The sequence below is a fragment of the Camelus dromedarius genome, chromosome 2 (genome assembly GCF_036321535.1).
Source record: "Camelus dromedarius isolate mCamDro1 chromosome 2, mCamDro1.pat, whole genome shotgun sequence".
In the NCBI taxonomy this organism is placed as follows: Eukaryota; Metazoa; Chordata; class Mammalia; order Artiodactyla; family Camelidae; genus Camelus; species Camelus dromedarius.
The window spans coordinates 84764391-84779117 of record NC_087437.1 but is presented as its reverse complement, the minus strand read 5'-3'; positions in this window follow the sequence as shown (position 1 = coordinate 84779117).

Genomic DNA, 14727 nt, shown 5'->3' with positions numbered 1-14727 from the left:
ATAGCCAACATGTATAAGCAGCTCGTATAATTCAGCATCAAAAAAAACAAACAAACAAACAAACAAAGAAACCAATTAAAAAGTGACAGAAAACCTGAATAGACATTTTTCCAAGGAGGAAATAAAGATGGCCAACAGGCATATGAAAATATGACTAACATTGCTAATCATCAGAAAAATGCAAATCAAAACCACAATGAGATATCACCTTATCACCTGTCAGAATGGCTATCCTCAAAAAGAACACAAATAACTCATGTTGGTGAAGATGTAGAGAAAAGGGTACCCTCTTACACTGTTGGTGGGAATGTAAATTGGTATAGCCACTGTGGGAAACAGTATAGAGGTTTCTCAAAAAACAAAAAATAAAACTGCCATATGATCCAGCAATTCCACTTCTGTGTATATGTCTGAAAAAAAAAAAAACCAAATACACTAATTTGAAATGATACATTCACCCCAATATTATTTGCAGCATTATTTACAATTCCCAAGGTATGGAAGCCAACTAAGTGTCCATCAAAAGATGAATGGATAAAAAAGATATTTTATACACACACACACACACACACACACACTAGAATATAGAATATTAGTTATAAAAATAATGAAATCTTGCCATTTGCAACAACATGGAGGGACTTGGAGTGTATTATGCTAAGGGCAGTAAGTCAAACAGAGAAATACAAATACTGTATGATATCACTTATATGTGGAATCTAAAAAATACAACAAAATGGTGAATATTAAAAAAAAAAAAGACACAGATTCACAGGTATAGAGAATAAATTAGCAGTGACCAGTGATATGAGGGAAGGGAGAGACAATATAGTCAAGAGGATTAAGAGGTACAAACTATTATGTATAAAATAAGCTACAAGGATATATTGTACAACATATGAATATAGTCAATATTTCATGATAACTATAAAGGGAGTATAACTTCCAAAAATTGTGAAACACTACACTGTACACCTGTAATTTATATAATATTATACATCAACTATACTTAAACAAAAATGAATTAAAAATAATTCCCCAATACATATATTAACTTGCTATATGATGAAAAAAACCATAGTGACATAGTTCATAACCTACATGTGGAATCACTTTCAAAGTCCAAATTCAAATGTAGATACAAGTATATTATATTGATAACTCAAAGTAAAGGTACCTATGCCACTGGTGATGTGAGTTTCTGAAGCTATAAACAACTCTTGGTAAAATTCAAACCCAAGAAACAGAGGCATCCCTCAGTTATTACTTAATATGAATGTTGCTTTCTGTAAATTTTACTTAGCCATATTAAAATCTGCAAAATAGAGTTCATTCTAGCTCCAAATGCATCATTAATTTCAGTTCCAAGTTCCTGTTGGTGGCAGGAGAATGGGATTGTCCCATGAACAGAAGGTAACTGACCATTGATTAAATGTCTCACCACACGGGTTACTGTGGCAAACAATCCCCATTTCTAGTGTTAAAGACTAGTAAAATACTCACTTGATGCTGATAGAGCACTATTAGACAACCACTGGTCCAGAAATAGGTTCAGATGATTATTTCTACATGTAATCAAATAAATACCTGATAATTTCACTTCTTTTTTACTTTCAAATTTAAAGAAAATGAAGAAAACTTGAGAACGTTGCACTATAATTCTTCTACTGTCCTATTTTATTGTGACATATTCTTGAATTTGTTTATATGCCAAACACTAAGAAATTTCAGGCAGAAAAATCATAAAAAATATAATTATAGCAACAACTAAGTTACTGAAAACTATTAAAAACAAAGGAGATCATGGTTACCATTACTCAGTATGACAGAATTCCTGGCCAAACCACCTATGAAAGTCTCAAAATGCCACTTATTTATATTCAACATTTTAATGGAAGATTGGTATAACTTAATCTCTTTCACTTTAGGTGAACTAATCAGGTACGTGTAATATGAATTAATCATTCTGTTTCACAAAGTACTTTCACATAATAAAAACAATATCTGCTTTTTCATTCAAAATTGATTTACTTATTTATTTTACATATTTTATTTTTTACTGGGTAGTACTTAAAACAAGTATCTCCTTGACTCTCTTTGCCAGTAGTATGTTTCAAATAACTATTAATTTCTTTAAAATATCAGCTGCAGAAGATTATGTTTATTACTTGAGTAGCAGCTTTATAGTTTATAATTCACCAAAACTAAAATACACAGTTCATTAATTCAGCCAACCACAATTTCCTATAAGTTGGAAATATAACTGGAAAGAAATCACACTTGACTCATCCTAGATTGCTGTTTATAGTCTAGTCAAAAATAGAGAAATAGAAATTAAGATAGTTGAAATAAATGTTTTATTCTTTGTCTCAACAAAAGTTAGCACTAAAATCACTTTGGTGCATAAAAGTGATGAGAACAGGTAATGCAACACTGAATATTTTTTGTAAGGTTTAGAATAAAAACATTATTGGCATAGACAATCAAACATTCTGAGTCTGCTGTATTAATACTCACATGCATATAAACTAATTAGTAAAGGAATAAATAATAGATTGTGATTTTTAAATAGTGTCTGAAGAAGTGAAATCAACCTTTTTGGAAGTATCATAACTAATTAGATGGATGTTTTTGATACTTGTAAATGACCAATCCCTAATGGTCAATTCAATTTACTTATTCATTCATGAAAATACATTGATTTTAAATTATGTTTAATAATTTTACTAGACAGAGTATGATGTTGAAGAATGCAATATGTGAAATCAAATGGAATTTTTATAATTGAGGATATGCAAGTAATTTTGTAAAGGTACACAGGGGTGGCTATGGAAAGTGGAAAGGAATGAAAGACAGGGGTGTAGGTGATCCTGATCATATGGATTCCGTGTATCATTTTTGGAGCTGGAAATTCATACTGAATATGCTAACAGAGAATTAAGAATTTTAATTAAGAGAATGGCATGATCATATTTTTGTTTTAGAAATATAGCTATCAGCAGCATGAAGGATAGAGAGGATGTAGGAGAATGGACATAGGGAAATTTTTTTTTCCCATGTAGATGCTTTTAGGAAATGGAGACAAAATATTCAATACACGCAAGAGGAAAAGAAGAAAAGAGGAAACAGTTTGTAATAGAGCCAACACAGAAGAATCAAATCTTTGTCCGTGTTAGTTCCAGAAATTATAGCAACTGTTTAACCAGAGTATATTTATAACGGCTATTCATTGGTTTTAATTGCCATGTATATAATTAGACTCCATAGATCAACTCTTAACATACTATAAATTATACTGTCATAATTTTGTATTGCTATTTAAGAAAAATAAATCACTCGCTTAACTATTATGTATTGCTAAGTTGCAGCTGATTGTATAATGGATTCCAATTTTACAGATAATAAAATGAGAAACAAATTGCATTTTAGGATTGACAAAATACATTTTTTTATTTCATAATATGAGTTCAGATCTCCCAAAAAACATTTTGATTTTATAAAGCTCATTTGAAAGAGCACACATATCTGGAATGAATAAAAGACGTTAAAGGTTTTGGGGGAGATCCATGGAATTTTCAGATACCAAATATGCAGGGCAGGCCTCCCAAAAATAGAAGAGCAGAATGCCTTCTTCTGCTTGCTTCACACTGTAGAGCAGCAGGCATGGTCCTGCCAGTTATCACTTCTGTTTGTCACAGAATATTAAATCCTTAAGTTCTTCTGTTTTTCAATTAAAATATCTTTGTCCCCTTATCTTTCCACTAACTTTGATCCATCATTTTCACTTTTGAGGTAATATATGTATGTTTATGGGCCTCCATGTTTTGCACAGAGACCTTCATGTAGTCTTCTCTCAAAATTGCTTGATTAATTAATTAATTAATTCTGATTCCTAGAGTTTTCCACTAACCAATAAACAGTGAAGCTCACTTAAATTAAGTAAACTTTCAAATTCAGAAGTTTAAAAATTTTCAGGATAGCTATATAAGTTTAAGAGTCTTAGCCATTTCAAATTCTTTGCAGAATACAGTAAAAGTAAAAAGAGATGAAAGTAGAATCTCAAATATAAACCTCAAATTTCATTAGCTGCTCTCACCTTATTCTAGTCAGTCCCCTTCAAATGTCCTATTGTAGCAATCAAATAATATGACGATTTTCCATAGGATAACATATACTTGGGAGGAAATAATGAAGTAACTTTTGGGGAAGCTAATTATAGTTGACATAAAACGTTCAAACTTTTTATTATAGTGATCTGGGAAAGTAAGCTACTTACTTACTAAGCTACTTAGTAGCATAAACAAGAAAAATTCCAGGAATTAATATCTATATTATTTCCAAGCATATAACTTTCCCAGCTTTAATGCGATAGACATTTACAAAATTAAATCTTTCAGATCAACTATTCAAGGTCTGCAAATCATTCTAATGTACACAATGATACCTTTTAGGTTTCTTTCTCTGGTTAGCCAATACACTGTTTCCTAGACCACAATTTCCTGCCATTTATCTCAGTATTTACAGTTACGTGTTTAAATTCATGTGTAATTATAGGAATTTTGAGAGTAGAAAACATCACTGATTCCACTACCAAAACTGTGAAAAGACCTAGCAGTTTTCATATTAATTTATTTTCATGATATCTCATTTCAAGCTGGACCCCACAGTATATTTTACTTTTACTCTGAGCAGCAAAATAGACCACTGATGAAAAAGAATTCATCCAATTACTATGAGCAAAGTAGCTTTAACTTCCTTTAGATATCCGCTAGCAAGATATAAAATGACACTTCCCGGACACATCAGTAGCACAATAGGGCTCTTATTGATTTTCATATCATGTTCTTCAGTCTGAGATGGCTCTCCTGAGGACTTCGCTTCCCAGCAGGAAAAAATTGCCTTTTCTACGTTTGAATTCTCAAGTCTATTAATGCATCTCCAGCTGGAGACAGTGTCATTTTAGTTCTATTTCTTTGTAGTTGATGTGTCTACACCTTGCTATTGTAGTGCCCTAATGGATCCTAGGGTTGTAGGTCAAAGTATGAAAACAAAAAATCAAATTGCTTAGCCTGTGAATCAATAAAAAGGACTCTTAACACTTTTTCTAAGTATAAAATGTGCAACCAATGAAGTGTGGTAAGTGCATTCAACCTTGTACTAAAACTATAAATAGAATACTTCTAACTCTCAGCATTTATGTACTCAAAATGAAGATAAATGGCTACTATTATTGCTCAATGTATAATATCTAGATCAAGAAAACCAACTAAAGTGCATTTGTTACATTGAATAAAATGCTGCATTGTAATGTTTTCAAAAGTTACCCCAGAATGATATTGGATGCCCTTCTATCGTCATCTGCCCTAAATAATCTAATTTAATTTAAAATCCTGGGAAATAAAAACATCAAGGAGAACTATCCTCATCTTTTAAGTTTATCTCCCTAAGATCATCCATTTGACAGTTAAAGTTGTTTTTAGTAATTGCTGTACAATAAAAAATAATTTGCAGTTTGAAATTAATTGAGATAAAGTATACAGAATAAAAATAGCACTATTAGTTTTTCCAAGTAAGAACAAAACACTTTTATCTGTAGTCTTCAAATTTACTTCTCATAATTGAAGCTTTTACAGATTTTTAACATATTTATTATCTAATGATTTATTTCATTATTCAACAATTAATTGCTATATTTTGATTTATTCTGTAACCACTCTATCCCTAGAAAGGACCCACAAATTGCTACCCATGGGGAAACTATGCCAAATTTTTCAGGAAAATCTATTTTCAGCCAATTCAAGTTCCACGTAAATTTTTTTTCCTGGAATAGTTATTAAGAGTACAAATTTAACAAATTCTGTACCAGTTTTTTTTCCATTTCTAGTCTTTTTTTTTTTTTTAACTAAATCTGAACAAGTTGCCTTAGTCAAAATAGGTAAATTTTCACAGTAATGTGGAGTAAACCTCCCTCTGTCACGATTTTTACAATATTTTTTCCATGGCACTTTACAATAATAATCATGTAACTTGTGTTGCTTTTTAGTTACCTGAATCTTCATCGGCTCCCATAACAAACTTTCTTAATGGAATGGTAATAAATATTTTGAAGCTGTATATAATTGTTTCAGTGTTTAAAATAAACGTTTAATATCAATGCAGGCCACTTAAAACCCATGAAATGTTATAGATTACTTTATAAATTAATGGCCCCAAACAATGACTATTTTGAAAAGTATAAATGTTTTATCAACTGCTAATTAATTATTTAATCTTCACAGCTATTTTTATAATAATGTTTAGTTTAAGGGAATGCAATACCATATGATCCAGCAATCCCACTCATGGGCATATATCCAGAAGGAACCATAATCCAAAAAGATACATGCACCCTAATATTCACAGCAGTACTATATACAATAGCCAAGACATGGAAACCACCTAAATGTCCATCAACAGATGACTGGATAAAGAAGCCTTGGTAGATCGCTATAATGGAATACTACTCAGCCATAAAAAAGAATAAAATAATGCCATGTGGCAACATGGATGGACCTGGAGATTGTCATTCTAAGTGGCATAAGCCAGAAAGAGAAAGAAAAATACCATATGATATCACTCATATGGAATCAAAAAAAAAAAAAAAAAAAGAAGAAGAAGAAGAAGAAACTAATGAATTTATCTACAAAACAGACTCACAGATATAGTAAACAAACCTATGGTTACTGGGGGAAAAGGGGCGGGAAAGGATAAACTGGGAGTTCCAGAATTGCTAATATTAACTACGATATATAAAGTAGATTTAAAAAAAAAATTCTTCTGTATAGCACAGGGCACTATATTCAATATCTTGTAGTAACTTATAATGAAAAAGAATACAAAAATGAATATATGTATGTATATGTAAGTTTGAAACATTACGCTGTACACCAGAAATTGACACGTTATAACTGACTATACTTCTATACTTCAATAAATTTAAAAAGGAGTTACAATAATTCACCTATTGCAAGATATGAAAGTTGTGTGATTTTCAGAAGAACAAATAATGCTGCTATAAAATCAAGAAATCTTTGAGCATATATTCTTTTTAAATCGCAAATTAACAGATTCAAAATTGCGTGGGAAATCCCCACTTTTAGAAGATTTTACTTTATTTTTTTCTCATTCAAATATTCATAATTTGCCTCTGGCAAACTTTAAGTGAACTTTCAATGGTTCTCAGTAAAAAATGAATACAAAAACCATGCATATTAATGTACTTAACATTCTATTAACAAAGTAATAATAAACCTTAAAATGAATAAAACTGAAACAACAAATTATTATCAGTGGTTTTCTTCAGATGATTGTAATATAATATGGATTATTTTTAAATATCTTGTACTGAGCATTTTACATTCAATTCAGATATATTATCCTTCAATTTTGCAAAGGCTCTCTTTTAACCAGATGATGATTGACAATCTAACTGTAAGATATATGTATCTGTTTTACCAATGTCAAAAATTAAAATTTTCTGCAATTAAAATAAATGCTATTTCCTCATTTACTTCAAAAAGTTAAAAAAGGATCACAGAATCATGGATTTTTTTTTCATATCTATAATACATTGCTCAATGTCCAGAGGAAAAGAAAATAGATTAATATTTTTTAAAAAGTTAGTGAATATCAGGTGATCCAGCTTACATACTTGTATATGAAGCTTATTGGCACTTACAGGGGTGACTGTTGGGAAGTAATTAAAAATAAAACCTCATAGCAGGATACCAGATTAACATAAAACTCAGTTGCATTTCTTTACACTAACAATGAAGTATTGGAAAGAGAAAGTGAAAAAAAAAATCCCTTTTAAAATTACATCAGAAACATAAAATACTTAGGAATAAATCTGACCTAAGAGGTAAAAGAATTACATGCTGAGAACTGTAAAGCACTGATAAAGGAAACTGAAGATGATTCAAAATGGAAAGACATCCCATGCTCTTGAATTGGAAGAATTAATATTGTTAAAATGGCCATTCTACCCAACACAGTGTACAGATTTAATGTACTCATTATCAAATTACCCAGGAAGTTTTTCACATAACTAGAACAAAAAATCCTAAAATTTATATGAAACCTCAAAAGGCCCAGAGCTGCCAAAGCAATACAGGATAAAAAGAACAAAGCTAGAGGCATAACCCTCCCAGACTTCAGATAAAACTACAGTGCTACATTAATCAAAACGGTGTAGTATTGGCACAAAAATAGACATACGGATTAATGAAACAGAATAGAGGTCTCAGAAATTAATCCACACACCTATGGTCAATTAAAACAAAGGAGTCAAGAATATATAATGTAGAAAAGACAGTCTCTTTGATAAGTGGTGTTGGGAAAGCAGGACAGCTGCATGTAAATCAATGAAGTTAGAACACTCCCTCACACCATACACAAAAATGAACCCCAAATGGCTTAAAGACTCAAATATAAGACAGCATATCATAAAGCTCCTAGAAAAGAACATAGACAAAATATTCTCTGACATAAATCATAGCAATGTTTTCTTAGGTCAGGCTCCCAAGGCAAAAGACATAAAAGCAAAAATAAACAAATGGGATGTAATCAAACTTACAAGGTTTTTCACAGCAAAGGCAACCATAAACAAAATGAAAAGACAACATACAGAATTGGGAGTAAAAAAATTGCAAATGATGTAACAAACAAGGGTTTAATTTCCAAAATATACAAAAAGATCACACAACTAAATATCAAAACAAACAAACCTAATCAAAAAGTGGGCAGAAGACCTAAATAGACATTTATTCAAAGAAGACATACTGATGGCCAACAAGCACAATAAAAGATGTTCAGTATTGCTAATTATTAGAGAAATGCAAATAAAAACCACAATGAGGTGCCACTTCATGTAAGTCAGAATGGCCATCAACAAAAATGTCTACAAATAATGAAAGCTGGAGAGGGTGTAAAGAAAAGGGAACCTTCCTATGTTGTTGGTCAAAATGTAAATTGGTGCAGCCACTATGGAGAACAGTATGGAGGTTCCTAAAAAAACTAAAAACTGTTACCATATGATCCAGCAATCTCACTCCTAGGTATATATCTGGAGAAAACTCTAATTCAAAAAGATACATGCACCCCAAGTTCACAGGAGCTCTATTTACAATGGCCAAAACACAGAAGCATCCTAAATGTATATGGACAGATGAATGGATAAAGAAGTTGTGGTATGTATGTATGTATGTATACACACACACACACACACAAACACACACACACACACACAATGGAATATTACTCAGTCATAAAAAAGAATGAAATAATGCTATTCGCAGCAGCATGGATTGCTCTAGATACCACAGTAAGTAAAGTAAGTCAGACAGAGACAGAAAAATATCATTTGATATCACTTACATGTGGAATCTAAAGAAATGATGCAAACGAACTCTTCACAAAACAGAAACAGACTTACAGAGATAGAAAATAAACTTATGGTTACCAAAGGGTTTTGAAAGGGGTGGGAGGGATAAATGAATTTGGAATTAGGAGATATAAACTACTCTATATTGATAAACAACAAGGTGCTGCAGTATAGCACAGGGAACTATACTCAATAGCCTGCTATAAACTATAATGGAAAAGGGAAAAAAATCCACAAAATCTCTTCCTAATCCAGAAAACCTCTCCATAAATACAGAGGGAAAATGAAAATTTTCATTGAATAAGCATTAAACCAGAATGTCATGCACATTAAAATAGTCTGCTGAAGAGCTTGCAAAGACAGAATGAAATCTCACTCTTTCACATAGTCAAGCAGATGCAACCTGTTACATACACGTTCTCATGAAAAATAAGTAGTCCTCAAGTAAGAGAACTTGACAGCACAATCTGTCACACATAGTTCAGCCTTATTGTTCTCTGTGTAGCTAACAGGCTTTATCCAAAGAAAAATAAACTACTCATGTCTTCATAACAGGAGATAGCTTTGCAACTTGGAGCAAGGTGCCTATGGAATTTCAGCTCTTACTTCCCACAGAAACAGGACGATAAAGGTACTATAAGCCTTGATTATTACATTTCAGAAATCTGGTTCTCAGATTCCTGTAAAAGTCATTCCTGGATCATAAGGTTGGTGAGAGGCTTATAGCTTTCAAAAAAAGATTTACATACATTTCAAACAGACAGAGAATGAACATACAATTAAAAGTTTTCTGAAGCAAATTCTCATGGAAAAGGGAGTGGGAAGAGCTTCTCCCTTATTTTCAACAGGGGAATTCCCTTTCTTTCTTTCTTTCTTCCTGTATTTACTTTTACAGAACTATCTATAAGGGATTTATACACAAGCATTAACTAACGTAAGGTCCCATGACAACAAACAATTTGCAAGTTGTCAGCTCTGTTATTTTTATCTATCCTTTTGCTTCTTATACATTTTATACTGCATGTTACCTTTAGTAATAAATAAAACTGCTAGAATAACTATTATTAAAAAAAAAGAAGTGTTGGCGATCATGTAGAGAAATTGGAATCCTTGTACACCGTTGGTGGGAATGTAAATTAGTGCAGCCACTATGGAAAACAGAATGGAGTATGCTTGAAAATTAAAAATAAAACCATCATATGATATAGCAATTCCATGTCTGGATATTTATCCAAAAGGACTGAAATCTGGATCTCAAAGAGGTATCTGCATGCCTGTGTTTAGTATATGTTTAGTGCAACATTATTCATAATAGCCAAGATAAGGAAAAAATTTAAGTGTCCATAGACAGATGAAGGGACAAAGAAATGTGGTATATACATATATACAATAAAATGTTATTCAGCCTTAAAAAAACAACGAAATCCTGGCACTTGCAACAACATGAATGAAATTAGGCAATATTATGCTGAGTGAAATAAGCCAGTCTCAGAAGACAGCAACTATGTGATCCCACTTACATATGTGGAATCTAAAATAGTAAAACTTACAGACACAGAGAATAGAATGTTGTCTGCCATGCACTGAGGGGAAGGGGAAATAGGGAAAAAGATTAAAACAATACATTTCAAGATCATTAGCATTTATATGCAACCATTCAAATATGCAACATTTGAGCTTCAATCACACATCGATTTTTATGCTATGTTTCCTTGTTATTCTGTTCAAATCAACTCGAATCTTAAGTAACCTCACATTTTTATTTGTGATTTGTACAAAGTTTGTAATACTTGGAAATAATGATCAGTTTTGAATACATATTGCTTAAATATATGTATGCATACATTATTAAATTATATGCACTAATTAAAATCACCTAGTAAACAAGTTGTCGCTATTATCACTAATATTTGAAAAGTCCACCAAAAGTAACTTTATACTCACTTCAATACCATCGATACTATCATTCAAAAAATATTCAGTACTGCTATAAACACCGGGGTGCATGTATCTTTTTGAATTAAGGTTCCCTCTGGATATATACCCAGAAGTGGGATTGCTGGAGCATGTGGTAAATAAATCTATTCATAATGGTACCATTTACAATAGCCAAGACATAGAAACAACCTAAATGTCCATCAACAGATGACTGGATTAAGAAGTAATAATGCCATTTGCAGCAACATGGATGAACCTGGAGATTGTCATTCTAAGTGAAGTAAGCCAGAAAGAAAAAGAAAAATACCATATGATACCACTCATATGTGGAATCTAAAAAAAAAAAAAGAAAAAATAAATTTATTTACAAAACAGAAACAGACTCACAAATGTAGAAAACAAACTTACAGTTACCAGAGGGGAAGGGTGTGGGATGGGATAAATCAGGAGTTCAAGGTTTTCATATACTAACTAATATATATAAAATAAACAACAAGTTCATACTGTATAGCTCAGGGAACTATATTCAACATCTTATGGTAACTTATGGTGAAAAAGAATATGAAAATTAGTAAGTGTATGTTCATGTATGACTTAACCACTGTACACAAAAACTTGACACAACATTGTAAACAGACTGAACTTCAATAAAAATTTATATATTCTAAAAAAAGATTCAGTAACACCTTCCAGCATCATTGAGATAGAAGGAAATCCTCTATAAGTTAAAGAAAACATATTAGCATATCACTATATGAGTTAAGCCATTTAAGTACTTAATAAAATTGATATCTATATAAATATAGCTATCTATATAAATTTAATAAAATTTGCCAAAGGCCAAATTTTTGATTAACAAATTCTATATGCTTTCCTGAATTTTTCAGTTAATTCAAAAATATTTGAATATATGTGATTTTAGTTAGTTTAATGTTAATATAATTAGGCCAGCACAGAGATATTATATGAATTTAAGTTCACATTTTAATTATGTATCTTATGGTATCTTGAGGTATTTCAGGAAACATCAAATTTATAATACCTGATTTATAAAATGCCTAGTTTTTACAGGTTCTATGCTTTACCATTACTCATAAAATACTATTAATGCATGTGAGAGGGGCATTATCATTACTACTATATTGATTAGACTAGGAAAAAAAGTTTGTTTTACTTGCCATTATTAATCCAGACATATTGGAGCAATGACACTCAAATATAATTTTTTCCTAAGTATGCCTGCCCCAGAGAAGTGGTGGCAGATATTGGAAAGTTGAATGCAGTGTGTTTTTTTTTTCCCTGAGTTGATGATTAACTATGTTCAGAGACAATGTTATGATGTACTTTTAACTAGAACCACAGTAGCGTCTCACAGAGTTCAGACTTGACCTTATCAGGTATCTCTGTGACTAGTTCAAAAATAGAGAAAGCATATCCAACTTGAAGATGATATAAATTATTTAGAGATAAATTATCAAGTGATCGTTTGCATCAATATTCAAATGTATACATACATATGCACAAACAACTATTTATATGTATATGTTAAATATATAAACACATACATAACTATATCCCTACAAGAAAGTAAAGTGAATAGCCTGGGTCATTATAATGAAGATTAATTTTGACAAATATAAAGTGTTCTAGTCAGTTAAAAATCAGCTGAACACCATGCAGAGCATGAAAGAAATCTAAATTAATAGCAGTTCCTATCAAGATCACCTTAAGTTTCAGGTCAGAATATCACAATGACTGCAATGGCAAATGCCTGATTGGACCAAAATTGAAGGAAGCAGAAAATAAAGAATAGAGTAGTTAATGAAGCCACTGTGTTCTCTGACTGTCAGCAACACTTGGAGAGTTATCTGAAGTTCTAGGAAGCACATTTTGGGCACAGTATTCAGAAATAGTGGCCGATGCAGACAAGTTTGGGTAAAATGTACAAAGAATCTCACAAAATGAGGACTGCTTAAAGAAGTTTAGTTTAGCCTCAAGAAAACGAAAAATACAGGATCATAAACTTTTCAAATACATGAAAGTTCAACATGGGCTTCAAAAAAATGTATGCGACTGGAACAAATTAGTGAAAATCAAAGGCAGGTGGATTATAATTGATTATTGAATGCAACTCTACCATTAGCTTAGTCTCCATAAAACAATAAGCTACATCTCCCTCCAAAGGTCCTGCAACTTCCAGAACATGGTAGTAGGTCTCTTGCAAGTAAAAGCAGAGGATATTTTTCTCACTTGCTTGATACTGACCTATAGATGGTAGATCTTTGTAACTAACAGAACATTGCATATAGTTACTAATAGTCAATAACTATTGTGTATTACTAATTCTTGAAAGAAGTGTAAGTTCTCAAGTGTTTATAATGGGTTGATTACTTTTTTAGGCAATGAATCTGAATCTACTTATTTCCTAGGGGAAAAAATTTTCTTAAATTAATTGGAAGCAAGGTGATTTGATATGTTTCTCAGAGTTCCCATTTTGCTTTCAGCAATATAAAGTTGTTTGGAAAAGCCAAAACAAAAGTTGTTTTTCATATTGGACTAGTATACATTTCATATTTTCCATATTTTTGCTTTAGCAAAATATTTATGATTTAAATATATTACACTTCAATAAAGCTGTTTAAAAAAGAAAAATATTAAGTAAATAATCTGATAGTCTAGGCACAAATTACATGTTTTTTCTTATAATGAATGAAATGTGACTTTATGATCTTGTAATTCTTTACTTGGGAGAGTATACATTCGTGATATGGTTGTGTTTATGTGTAATGTTCACTTTGAAATCATAAAATTGCACTGAGTATTTGGTTGATAATAACAAACTATCTGCCTCAGGAATGTTACAACTAGCTATTCTGTTTTCTTACGGTACAAAGTCAGTACTATTTGTAAGTAGCTTCCCAATGGAAGAGGCTTGTCTCTTTTAAATTCCCTTGGCACTGACAAAGGAGTGCAGCCAGCAATGAGAAAGTTATCTTCATTTTGTACCTACTTGATAGCCCTAGAAAATGGTGTGCTTATACTGGTCAGAAAATTGAGTAAGATGGGGGCGGAAGAGTTCCATCAGGTGCAATTCCAACTGCTGCTTTCTAAAATTGTCCTGGAACACACACTGTGTGGAGACATTCTGTGAGATGCCCTTGAGATGAGTTAAGGCCGTGGGACCCAAGGCCATCATCAGAGCATGTTTGTAGTATGCAGTAAATAATTGCTGACACATGTGTCAATTATATAAGATTTAGAACAAAGAAAATAGAAGTACGCATGTGCTGGAGATATTCTGTAAGCCTAATGAACAAAGAAACTCAAAGTGTGCATGTACTGGCAGAGAATAGATAAAAAGTGGGACA